This window comes from Canis lupus, chromosome 12 (assembly GCF_011100685.1).
Source record: "Canis lupus familiaris isolate Mischka breed German Shepherd chromosome 12, alternate assembly UU_Cfam_GSD_1.0, whole genome shotgun sequence".
NCBI lineage: Eukaryota > Metazoa > Chordata > Mammalia > Carnivora > Canidae > Canis > Canis lupus.
Window position 1 is genome coordinate 18,343,838 of NC_049233.1, and position 10,751 is coordinate 18,354,588.

Consider the following 10,751-nt stretch of genomic DNA (forward strand, 5'->3'; position numbering starts at 1 on the left):
TGGCTCTTAGTCTTGACCACACAGTTATGTGTGGATAAAAACAGGCTGTTTTTTTTTTTTAAGATTTTATTTATTTATCTGAGAGAGAGACAGAGAGACAGAGAGAGAAAGATCATGCATGAGCGGGGAGGGACAGAGGGGGAGGGAAAAAGAATCTGAAACAGACTCTGCCCTGATCACAGAGCCTGACCTTGGGGCTCAATCCCATGACTGTGAGATCATGACCTGAGTTGAATACAAGAGTGGGATGCTTGACTGACTCAGCCACGCAAGCATACCTTACTAAAACTTTTTATCTGTGGAACCATATATAAGATGAACTTTTACATATTTTATGTCAGCACTCACATTTTCATTGCATCTTCATTCTTCATATTCCCAAGCTAGACATTTGTAATTTCTTCAAATTAAGTGTATTTGAAGTTTTGTCTGGATCTTGTCAATCTACTCCTCCTGTGTTTGGCATTTCAGTTATATTCTTAATGTTTAGCACTTAGAACCAAAACCAGATTTCCCAGTTGTGGACTGGCCACTATTAATTAGAGAGAAATTCTTACCTCCTTAATTGAATTAAGCTGCTTCCCAATTTATCCTGAGTTTGCAAGCTTTGCTGACACCGTGTTAACTGCACACACAAAATACCTATCTTATAAAACCCCTAACCCTGTGTTTAAAATGAGCTCTTCCTTTTGTTAATGTGTTTTATTTTTTAGGTACATGTGTATGTAAAAAGTGTTCCTGGTAAATTTTCTATTGTTATATAGCCATTACTCAAATCTTTCAAAATATTTTTTTATTCACAATCTGTCTTCCACTCTGTCAACTACTCTTCCTAGTTTTGTCTAGTCATAAATCCAATGGATAGCTCTTCTTTATCTGGATATTACTGAAATGTAGACTAGGAAATTAATGGACTTTCAGCATTGACCTTTAGTTTCTCTGATGATCTAGAGGTACTGGTATTTTGTTCATTTAATCCTCTCAACTACTTGTGAGATACACATTATTATTTCAATTTTACGAAACAAAAAAGAGACTTAGAACAGTGATATATCTGTCCAAGGCAAGAACATAATGAAGCCAGCTGCTACTGGATCTGAGAGTCAGTTGACCCCATTTCTCCTTGACTCTGCATTAAGTGACATCATGTTGCTAGCTTGAAATTGGCCATGGTAGGCTTATATAATCAAGGAAATCATACATTTCAAACTTTCTTTTTTCCCCTAAAGGTCAGAAGTTAGGTATTTACAAACCACTGGTCCAAGCATACACAATCAGTAAGAAGCTGAACCAGGTCTTGAACTAATGATTACTTCTTATCCCAGTTTTCAGGGTCTTTATAGTACATTCTACAATATTTTTGTAATCAGATTTTAATAGTAAAAAACAGAGACAACAAATCATATGAGAAGCTGGCTTTGCTCAGGTACTGCTAAAGAGAAAACTTTTAAAGACACTGAGAGCTACTGAATAAAAACCTCCTTGATTTCATATTGTGTTCTTCTTTTTTATTAACACATTACCAAACTGACAGTTATCTTTCATTCATTATGGACTAATCTTGAAATGCTTTTCTATCTATTTCTTTGTGGCCAGACCTTTTATAAAATGTACTTTATTGATACACCCTTAAACACATTACTAGGCACTTGTACCCATTGAATTTTAATTTATTTTGTAGAACCAATACCAAATCCCTTTAGTTCTCTGTTTCTCTTCAGTTATTTCAGAGTAAAATTACATTTGTCATACTCCAAAAAGTAGCAAAGATTTGCCCAGTGGAAAATAAAGTAGAAAGTTCTTAGACTCAATTGACATGGTATGAAAAGCATTGATGTTGACTCTTTTGGACAAGGTGTTCTCCACGGTATGTCTTATAGAAGTGAAAATGTGGCGTGAGACACTACAAAGAGGTGTTTTACATGCTGAGAAGAAATTCTGACAAGTAAAACTTTTTTAAGGTAATCATAGCTCTAATTTTCCAACTTGACAACAGAGCATCTACGTTTTGTAAAGCCTGGGGAGAGAGGGACCAAAAAATAAAATACTTTATTCTTGTTGTCTTAAAAAAATATCTTCCAGGGGGAAAAAAAAAGAGTAGTTCTCACCTTTGAATGCCTATTCTTCTCCTCCTCCTCCCATTCCTCTCTCCTGTGCTATAGAGATATTCTCTATTTGACAGCTATCAGCCATATGACAACACTGTTTTTCATAGCAATGTGCAGACTTTGTTTCCACTGGAGAGGCCCACTAGGCACAATTTTGGACTTGTTATTAAAGGCAAACTAATGTCCCCCAAAGATTTTTCAAAACACTTCACACCAGAATGTGGTATTTTAAAGCATTCCCATTTCCCATAATTGAATGCATTCAGCATAGTAAGAAGAAGAACATTTAGCAATACAAGAATTAATAAGAATTAATACAATCTATTCTAGAGGGTCTCATAGGATATGTATGGATTTTATGCATAATTTTATAAAAGGTAAGGCTGTGCTAACTATTCAGAACTCAGCTTAAAGACCACTGACCCAAGAAAGAAAGTAAAACAGGTGAGATATTTGAAAGGGAACAAAGCATCCTATTAATATTCATTTTGTATTTAAATTGAGTACAATTTTCATCATTGGGAATATGTGCCCTGTTATAGTTTCTTGGGATGCTTGATCAAGTCATTAGTAAAACTCTTTCAGATTTCTGCATAAAATAGAAATAACCCTCTCTTCAAAAATAATTTCTCAAATCCTGAATGCACATCGCAAATATATTATTAACAGTGCATGAGGTCTTCAAATGATTATGATTATCACATAAAAATGGCAGAAGATAGGGTCCCTATTAATTATCATGTTAATCATATAGAGAATCACTCTCTAATCATTTAAATTTGGATTTATCACACAGCAATATTTTAAAGTTAGAACTTTTAAAGCTTTTATAACAGAAAATCAGTAAACATCCAATCTTGATATAACTAATGTTCATAAGTAGATTCAGAAGTCCACCTGTTTAAAATAGGACTTAGATTTAAAGGAAGCTTTCATTATTATGGTCCTTTTTCATCGACCCTCTACATCAAAATTGCTAGTTTCTGCTGGTATGTCCTCAACATGAACATCAGTAGCACGTGCCACATGCCACAAAGCTAAGAATAAAGAAAATAATAATAGCATTTTAAAGCTAATAAAACTTTTGGTGTATTTTAGAGCAAAACAATGCTTTCTATGCTTTTTATCTCATCTCATCTTTTCGCATGAACCTGTAACCCACTGTGGTTATGAGAGCTTCTTTAGGATTGAAGCTATGGGGCTATGAGCCAAATTTTCCAACTTAGAACTCTGTTAAGAAGAAATAATTATGGTGGCACCTGAGTGGCTTAGAGTTAAGCAGTTAAGTGTCTGACTCTCCATCTCGGCTCAGGTCTTGATCTTATGGTTATGAGTTCAAGCCTGGTATTGGGCTCCAGGCTGGGCATAGAGAGTGCTAAAGAAAAGAAAAGAAGAAAGAAAAGAAAGAAAGAAAGAAAAAAAAGAAAAGGAAAGGAAAGGAAAGGAAAGGAAAGGAAAAGAAAAAAGAAAGAAAAGAAAAAAAGGAAAGAAAAGAAAAAAGAAAGAAAAGAAAAAGACGAGAAGAGATATGAACTACATGTTTCTGGGAGTGGAGGTCTGAGTAGAGCCATAGGAAAAAGATTCTGTTGCTAACCATTCGCTTTCTCCTCCTTAGATCAACTAGCCTAACTTATCTTTGATGGCAAAAGGAACAGGAAAATCTGTTTACATCAGCAGGGTGCTAAAGTCACTACTGGCCCAATTGAACTTACAAGGGCTATTCTTTGTGAACAATACTTAAAAGTGGAAAAAACAAAGAAACAAATCTGCTTACAATGTATTTAAAAAGAAACAAAACAAAACAAAATAAAAAAAAAAGCATTGACCAGCTACGTGTCAGCAGAAAAAATAAGAGTTCTATAGAATCTTACAAGTTGGGCACCTGTTTGGCTTGGCTCGGTGGTTGAGCATCTGCCTTTGGCTCAGGGCATGATCCTGGGGTCCTCGGATCGAGTCCTGAATCCGACTTCTTGCGGAGATCCTGCTGCTCCCCCTGCCTGCCTCCCTATGTCTCTGCCTCTCTCTCTGTTATTTCTCATGAATAAATAAAATCTTAAAAAAAAATTAAAATAGACATTTTTTAAAAAAGAATCCCACAAGTTGTCAAATGTATGAGTTTAAATTCACATATTTGTAAAAAAAAACACAAAGCTCCCTTTTTTATTTTATTCTAACAGTACTACCATCCCCAGTATCACCCCATCCCCCTAGTTCTACAGAGATGCCTACTTCAAGGACCAAATTCTGCTTGGCAAATTGCTTCTTTACCAGAGGAACTTATAACCTGTGAAGTCTTTTGGAGTCCTGGACCACCCTTATTGCCTGAGCCTCTTGACTCTAGTTACCTTTGTTACATGTTTACAAACCTTCTTCTGCTTCTGTACAAAATTTGATACAAATCACTCATATATTTTTATCTTAGAGACCAGTTCACATTTTGAAAATTTGTTGTTTGTTATTGTAGGGTTTTTTTTTTTTGCTTTTTCTTTACTTGACTGGTTAATTATATGATATTTGCATTGACTAATCTGTTTTTCATGTAAGTCTATTTCTTAAGATGGTTGTCTGTTTATTTCTGAGACACCATTTGAATGTGATCATAGTAATGTATTTTAGCATCAATTTTATTACCAATGTTTTCACTCTCTAAATATATATAGAAGCAGAAGGGAGAAAACTGGAAAGAAGGAAATCAAGAACCATTCTCATTGAATCCCAAATCACTTAATCACTTTTATCTAGAGACACTCACTTACTACATGTAGTTCAGATGCAGATGGCAGTAGAGGCTTCTAGCCCTTGATAGAGCAAGATTGTCTTCTATTCTCATATAGAAAGATAGAGTGTACCACACACACACCTTTGAGAAAAGAAGAATTTTGTAGGAATTTTGTAAACTTTTCATTGTAGTTACCAAATTTAATTTTTGTTACAATTTTTCAGTTATTTCTCTTTCTGTAATACTATGTTTTGAGTGTAAAGTATTAAGTTAGTATAGGCTGAGAAATTCCTGACTACTAAGTATGATATATTTATTGTTCTCAAATTAGTTGAGTGTGAGTTAATACTAATACTAATAGATATGGGGTATTGACACTGGGGTTCCCATCATCATGGCAAATTCCATAGCCTGATAGACAAAATAGTGTGGTATAAGGGTGTAAACTCATGTGTCAAACTACATATGTTTCAATACTAATTCTGTCAGTTACCAAATATGGGATCTCACACAAGCTATTACTTTTTCTCAGTCCAAATTTCTTCATTTGTAAAATGGAAATAATAATACCTATGCTGTAAAATCGTTCAGATGATGAAATGAGATAATACATATAAATATTTAATCCTGGACATAGTAAGTCCCCAATTAATGGGGTAGCCATGAGAATATACATCAAGATTTTTTTCCTGCAAGATGTGTAATTGACTGACAGCCCCAGCTGCTGCCTTCTACAGCCATTGAGTATGCACCAATGTTGTGCTTCCAGACAGCTGCTCCAACGACTGAACGCTGCAGTGCTGCTAATGAAGGCCATTTTCACAAAACATGAAGCTTCTTTAGTGGTTGAATTTGGTTTGAGTACTCTCCAACAGCCTAATTAATAATTTCCTGGAGTTGTGCTTTGGTTTGAGATGCTTCCTACCTGATCCTTCTTCCTGTCCTAACTCCTTCATAGATCTGACCTATGATCTGAAGGCCTTCCTTTTCTCCTTTCCTCTACCACTCCCTCTTCTTGATCTTTCACAGCTCCTTCTCCCAGTAAATATCTTTCACGTTTCATCCTATCTTGGCAGTAGCTTATCCCAAACTTAACCCAGCACGACTAGTTATTACTCTCCATTTTTATCACATCTGATTCTATGTGGTTTTATTTTTAGAAAAAGAAAATGTCATCTTCTCTAAGCCAAAAAACCCAACTTCCTTCTTTCTTCTTTCTATACAAATGAAAATCAGAAAATATTGGTTCTAGTGTCAGTTGTCCCATTAACTTCTTTGATCTTGAGAAAACCACTTATTTGCTGGGGGCTCCAGTTTCCTCAACTACAGAAGAGGACCATATGATTTCTAATATCTTTGGAGATCTAAAATACAGCTTTTCTATGATCTTTTATGGACTATTTGCTCAGACAATACAAAGAAGAGCCAAGTGCTATTTCTAGGTGTCAGAAGCTCACCATCTACCAACAAAGATATATCAGATATACATAAATAACTAGATTACTTTTTTATTGCGGATCTTTAAATATGAATAAGTAGTCACCCAAAGACATGGCGGGCTCTATGTTTACTCCATCACCCTTTTGGGTAGCACTGAGAAGGTTTGTAGAAAATGACAAATGCATTACTTCTCTAAGAGACAAATGCATAAATATTTGTGACATCGTGGTTATTTGTCACCTTTTTGGTTGGAAAATGATAAAAAAAAATGGTTGTCCAAGAGAGGATAAGAAACAAGAGATAAGTTCCTTGTAATATTTTAGAGAAAAGAATCCTAGAGAGCATAAAAGAACTCTGGATGTGTAGTCATTTTCCTAAGGGATATATTCTGCTAGGTAAGTTAATGAATCTCAGCTTCTATCTGCATAAACACAAGCATCACAGGAAAATCTGCCTCATGGGCAATTTTATAAACATTTCTTTCATCTGATTTTAAATTTTTGATTTTTCAAATCAATCGCTCTTTATTTCTATTTCATAAAATATCACTATTATAAACGTAAAATAGACTAAGATGAAATTAAAAAAAACAAATATAGGAAAGGGAAAATAGAGATCACCACATCTCACCATTGGGTAATTGTTCAACAGTGTAGTGTATTTTACCCCAGTGTTTTTATTCTATGCTTATATATTCTGAAACTGACCCTACTAAGTATAGTTTTGAATATTTTTTCACTTTAAATTGTATCTAGACACTCTCCCTTAATCACAGTGTCATCAAAACTTGTGTAATAATTGTACAATGTTATCATTTGTATGTGTGGTATGTGTGCCAATTCCCCTATTTTTGAATAGCTAAATTGTTTCCCACTTGGGCCTTTACTAGTGATACCGTGTCTCAAGTAGAAATTTGTTTTCTTGGGATGCCTGGGTGGCTCAGCAGTTGAGTGTCTGCCTTTGGCTCAGGGAATGATCCCAGAGTCCCAGGATCAAGTCCCACATCAGGCTCTCTTCATGGACCCTGCTTCTCCCTCGCCTGTGTCTCTGCCTCTTTCTCTCTCTCTCTGTGTCTTTCATAAATAAATAAAATGTTAAAAAAAAAAAAGAAATTTGTCTTCCTCCAAGTACAGGTACACTCACAATCCATTCTACAGAAACCAACTACTGTGGCCCTCTCTGGAAATGACACATGTTTGGGGCAGTACTGGGAAGCACACAAAAGAGCAACCAGTCTATGGACTGGACAATAATCAATGAGATTTCTGGCAGAAGCTCATTCATATTTATTTATGAATGAACGAGGGTATACTAAAGGTATTCAGAAGTCAGAGTCTCCTTGTAAAGGCAGAAAACAAAATATAGAGAGAAAGCAATTAAGTTGAATCTATCAGGAACATCCATGAAGTAGTGAGAAAAGATTCAGGCAAGAGTCGGGAGCATCAAAAAACACAGATAGAGAACAACTTAACTGAAGTGACAATTTATAAGAAGAAAAAGCAATGGGCACATGCTACTAAGGATGGGATGAGATGATCCTCCTAGAGAAATTTCAGCATGCCCTGAATGACTCCCTCTCCCTGCCCTTTATTCCAAATTGTATTCCACTCTGACTTAAGCCTGGCTGAACATGTTTTTCTGTTTTCCTTACCTACCCTTGTAGCTTTACAACAAACTTTATACAACCTGGGGGCCAATTTGCACATTACTTATAAATTAAGAGTCTGTTGGGATCCCTGGGTGGCGCAGCGGTTTGGCGCCTGTCTTTGGCCCAGGGCGCGATCCTGGAGACCCGGGATCGAATCCCACGTCGGCTCCCAGTGCATGGGGCCTGCTCCTCCCTCTGCCTGTGTCTCTGCCTCTCTCTCTCTCTCTCTGTGTGACTATCATAAATAAATAAAAATTAAAAAAAAAGAGTCTGTTATATACATCACTAGAATAAAACTTGAGTATATACTCTTGTCACATCTGTGATTATCCTTAAGATGGTTTTGGAAATAGAATATATTGGTCAAAACACAAGAATATGCTTAAGGCTTTTCCATAATATCAAATTACTCTCCGGGAATAAGTTGCTAATGTGAACCGCCACAGACAGTGCATGAAGAGAAGATTCCAGCCTCCCGCATCACCACTGCATATAATTTTTAAAATATTTGTCAATTTAAAAATCTAAAACAGTGTCTCAGAATATTACTGTAAGTTCCTTTGATCATCACATAGGCTAAACCTTTAATGTTTATTGGCTATTTGCATTTCTTTTGTTGTGAAATATTGTCTGCTATGGGTCCAGATTCAATCATTAGTTATTCTTAATAGTGATAAGATTCTTTCTCTGTGACAGAATCAACCAGATCATATTTGAAACTTCAAGTGTTTGTTCTTGAGGATTGTCATATATATGATAGATTTATTTCCCCCCTTTGCTTTTATCTGAATAGTTTTGGGGATAGAGAAAAGCATGAATAAGTCTGTTATCATGAATTTGATCCCCAAGTGAACTAATTAGTGTCTTTATGTTCTATGGCCACTTAATGCACTTATTTTCAGGTCAGTTCATTATAATGGTACCAGGGGAGGGCAGTGAGGATGGTTTAATGCAAATCCTCCTTCACAGATAAAAGAAGCAAAGCGTTCCTAGTTGGTGTAAAGGTGAGAGTCCTAGAGCCCTGCTTGGTCTCCCCTACCTTTCCCTCCACATTTTACTTTATGGTGCCTCTGTAAAATCCTGAGTTCCCATGAAGCACAATATGAAAATCAATGGAGTTACAATATTAATGAAAAATACAACGATTTTATATGTGAGTATTTGAGGCTCAGAAATATAATCACTTCTTGGCCTTTTGGCTAAGATCAAGTGCAGAAATATAAAGCAAGGTAGTAATAACTGCTTAATTCCCACTATCTTATTGCTGTTCGGGTCACAGAATAATATATAAGAAAATTTTTTGTAAACTAAAAGGGAGAACCACATATACAAAGGACACTATGGTCAGAAAAAATAAAAGTAATATTCACAATGATCCCCTAATTCTGGAGCAGCCTGGATAAAAAGAAAAGGCAATGATAATCAATAACCATTATTTACACAGCCTAATATGAAATACAGCAACTTTCACATTTGACTATGTTCACTTATTCTGTGCTCTTTTACATCATAGGAAAGAAGATCAAGCATTCTCAAAAGAATATCAATTTTCCTCTGTCATTAGAATGCACCTTTATTGACTAAGTAATTTATTTAGACTGATAGAAAAGCTGTCTACCTATGTCCATTAAGCAAAATGACTCCCAAACTTAAGAGATCATGGGTTTAAAATAGGATGTGATCAAGGACTCTCTTTTAGGAAGCAGGCCAGCCCTAGGCAAAATAACAGTGTTGTCTATTCAACAACTCCCTATTCCCCTCTGTTTCTATCTCTTCTCTCAAGCTCCTCTTCTCTTGAGTTTTTGAGCCCCTGCTATATAGACAGGCTCACAATCAAGGGGCCAAGCCTCAAGACACACTTCTCTACTAAGCTCTGCACTCATATCTCAACATATTTTTTTTCTGTGACTCCTTCTCTCGGGAATATAGGAAGTAGAATTTAGCTAGTTAAACTCAACAATTGAATCATTTCTAATAAAGACCCTGACAAAAATTATTGTATCATCTCATCAAGATACTATTCTTTTAATCATTCATTCAATAAGCAAATGCCTTTCATGTTCTAGATGACACTGATGTAACGATTACCAAGACAATAGTCTCTGCCCTCCCAGAGCATACAAACAGAGGATGCAGGCAAGTAAACAGGTGGTTTTAATATAGAATGACAAGTTTAATTTTGGAAAGTTTATGCGCTATGGCAACATATCTAAAAAACAAAATTATGTAGAATTCAAGGATCAGCAAATCATTCCAGAATAAAGTATAGCTAGGAAAGAAGGTACAGAGTGATGGTTAGGAGTTCCAAGGCGTAAAGCCAGGCTAGCTGAGCTCAAATACACACCTGCCACGTATGAGTCATGTGACTTCCAACTAGGGACTCCATGTCTTTGGGCCTCATTACCTCTCCATAAAATGAAGGTGATAGTGGCAGCACTAAACTCACAGGACTGTTGTGAAAATTTAAATGAAATGCTATACACAACAGCTTAGAAGAAAATGAAATAAAACAGTACACACAATTGGCATATGGCATATGCAGAAATACAAATTACTATCATTAAATTAAGACCATAAAAATGAGTAGGAGTCAAGTGAGCTAAGGAAAATGAGGTAAGAGAGAGACAAAGAGAACAGTATGTGTCAACCTTAGAAATAGAAAGCAAGATTTTCTGGGACACCTGGGTGGCTCCATAGTTGAGCATCTGCCTTTGGCTCAGGTCGTGATCCTGGGGTCCTGGGATAGAGTCCCACATCCAGCTCCTCGCAGGGAACCTGCTTCTCCCTTTGCCTATGTCTCTGCCTCTCTCTGTGTGTCTCTCATGAATGAGTAAAT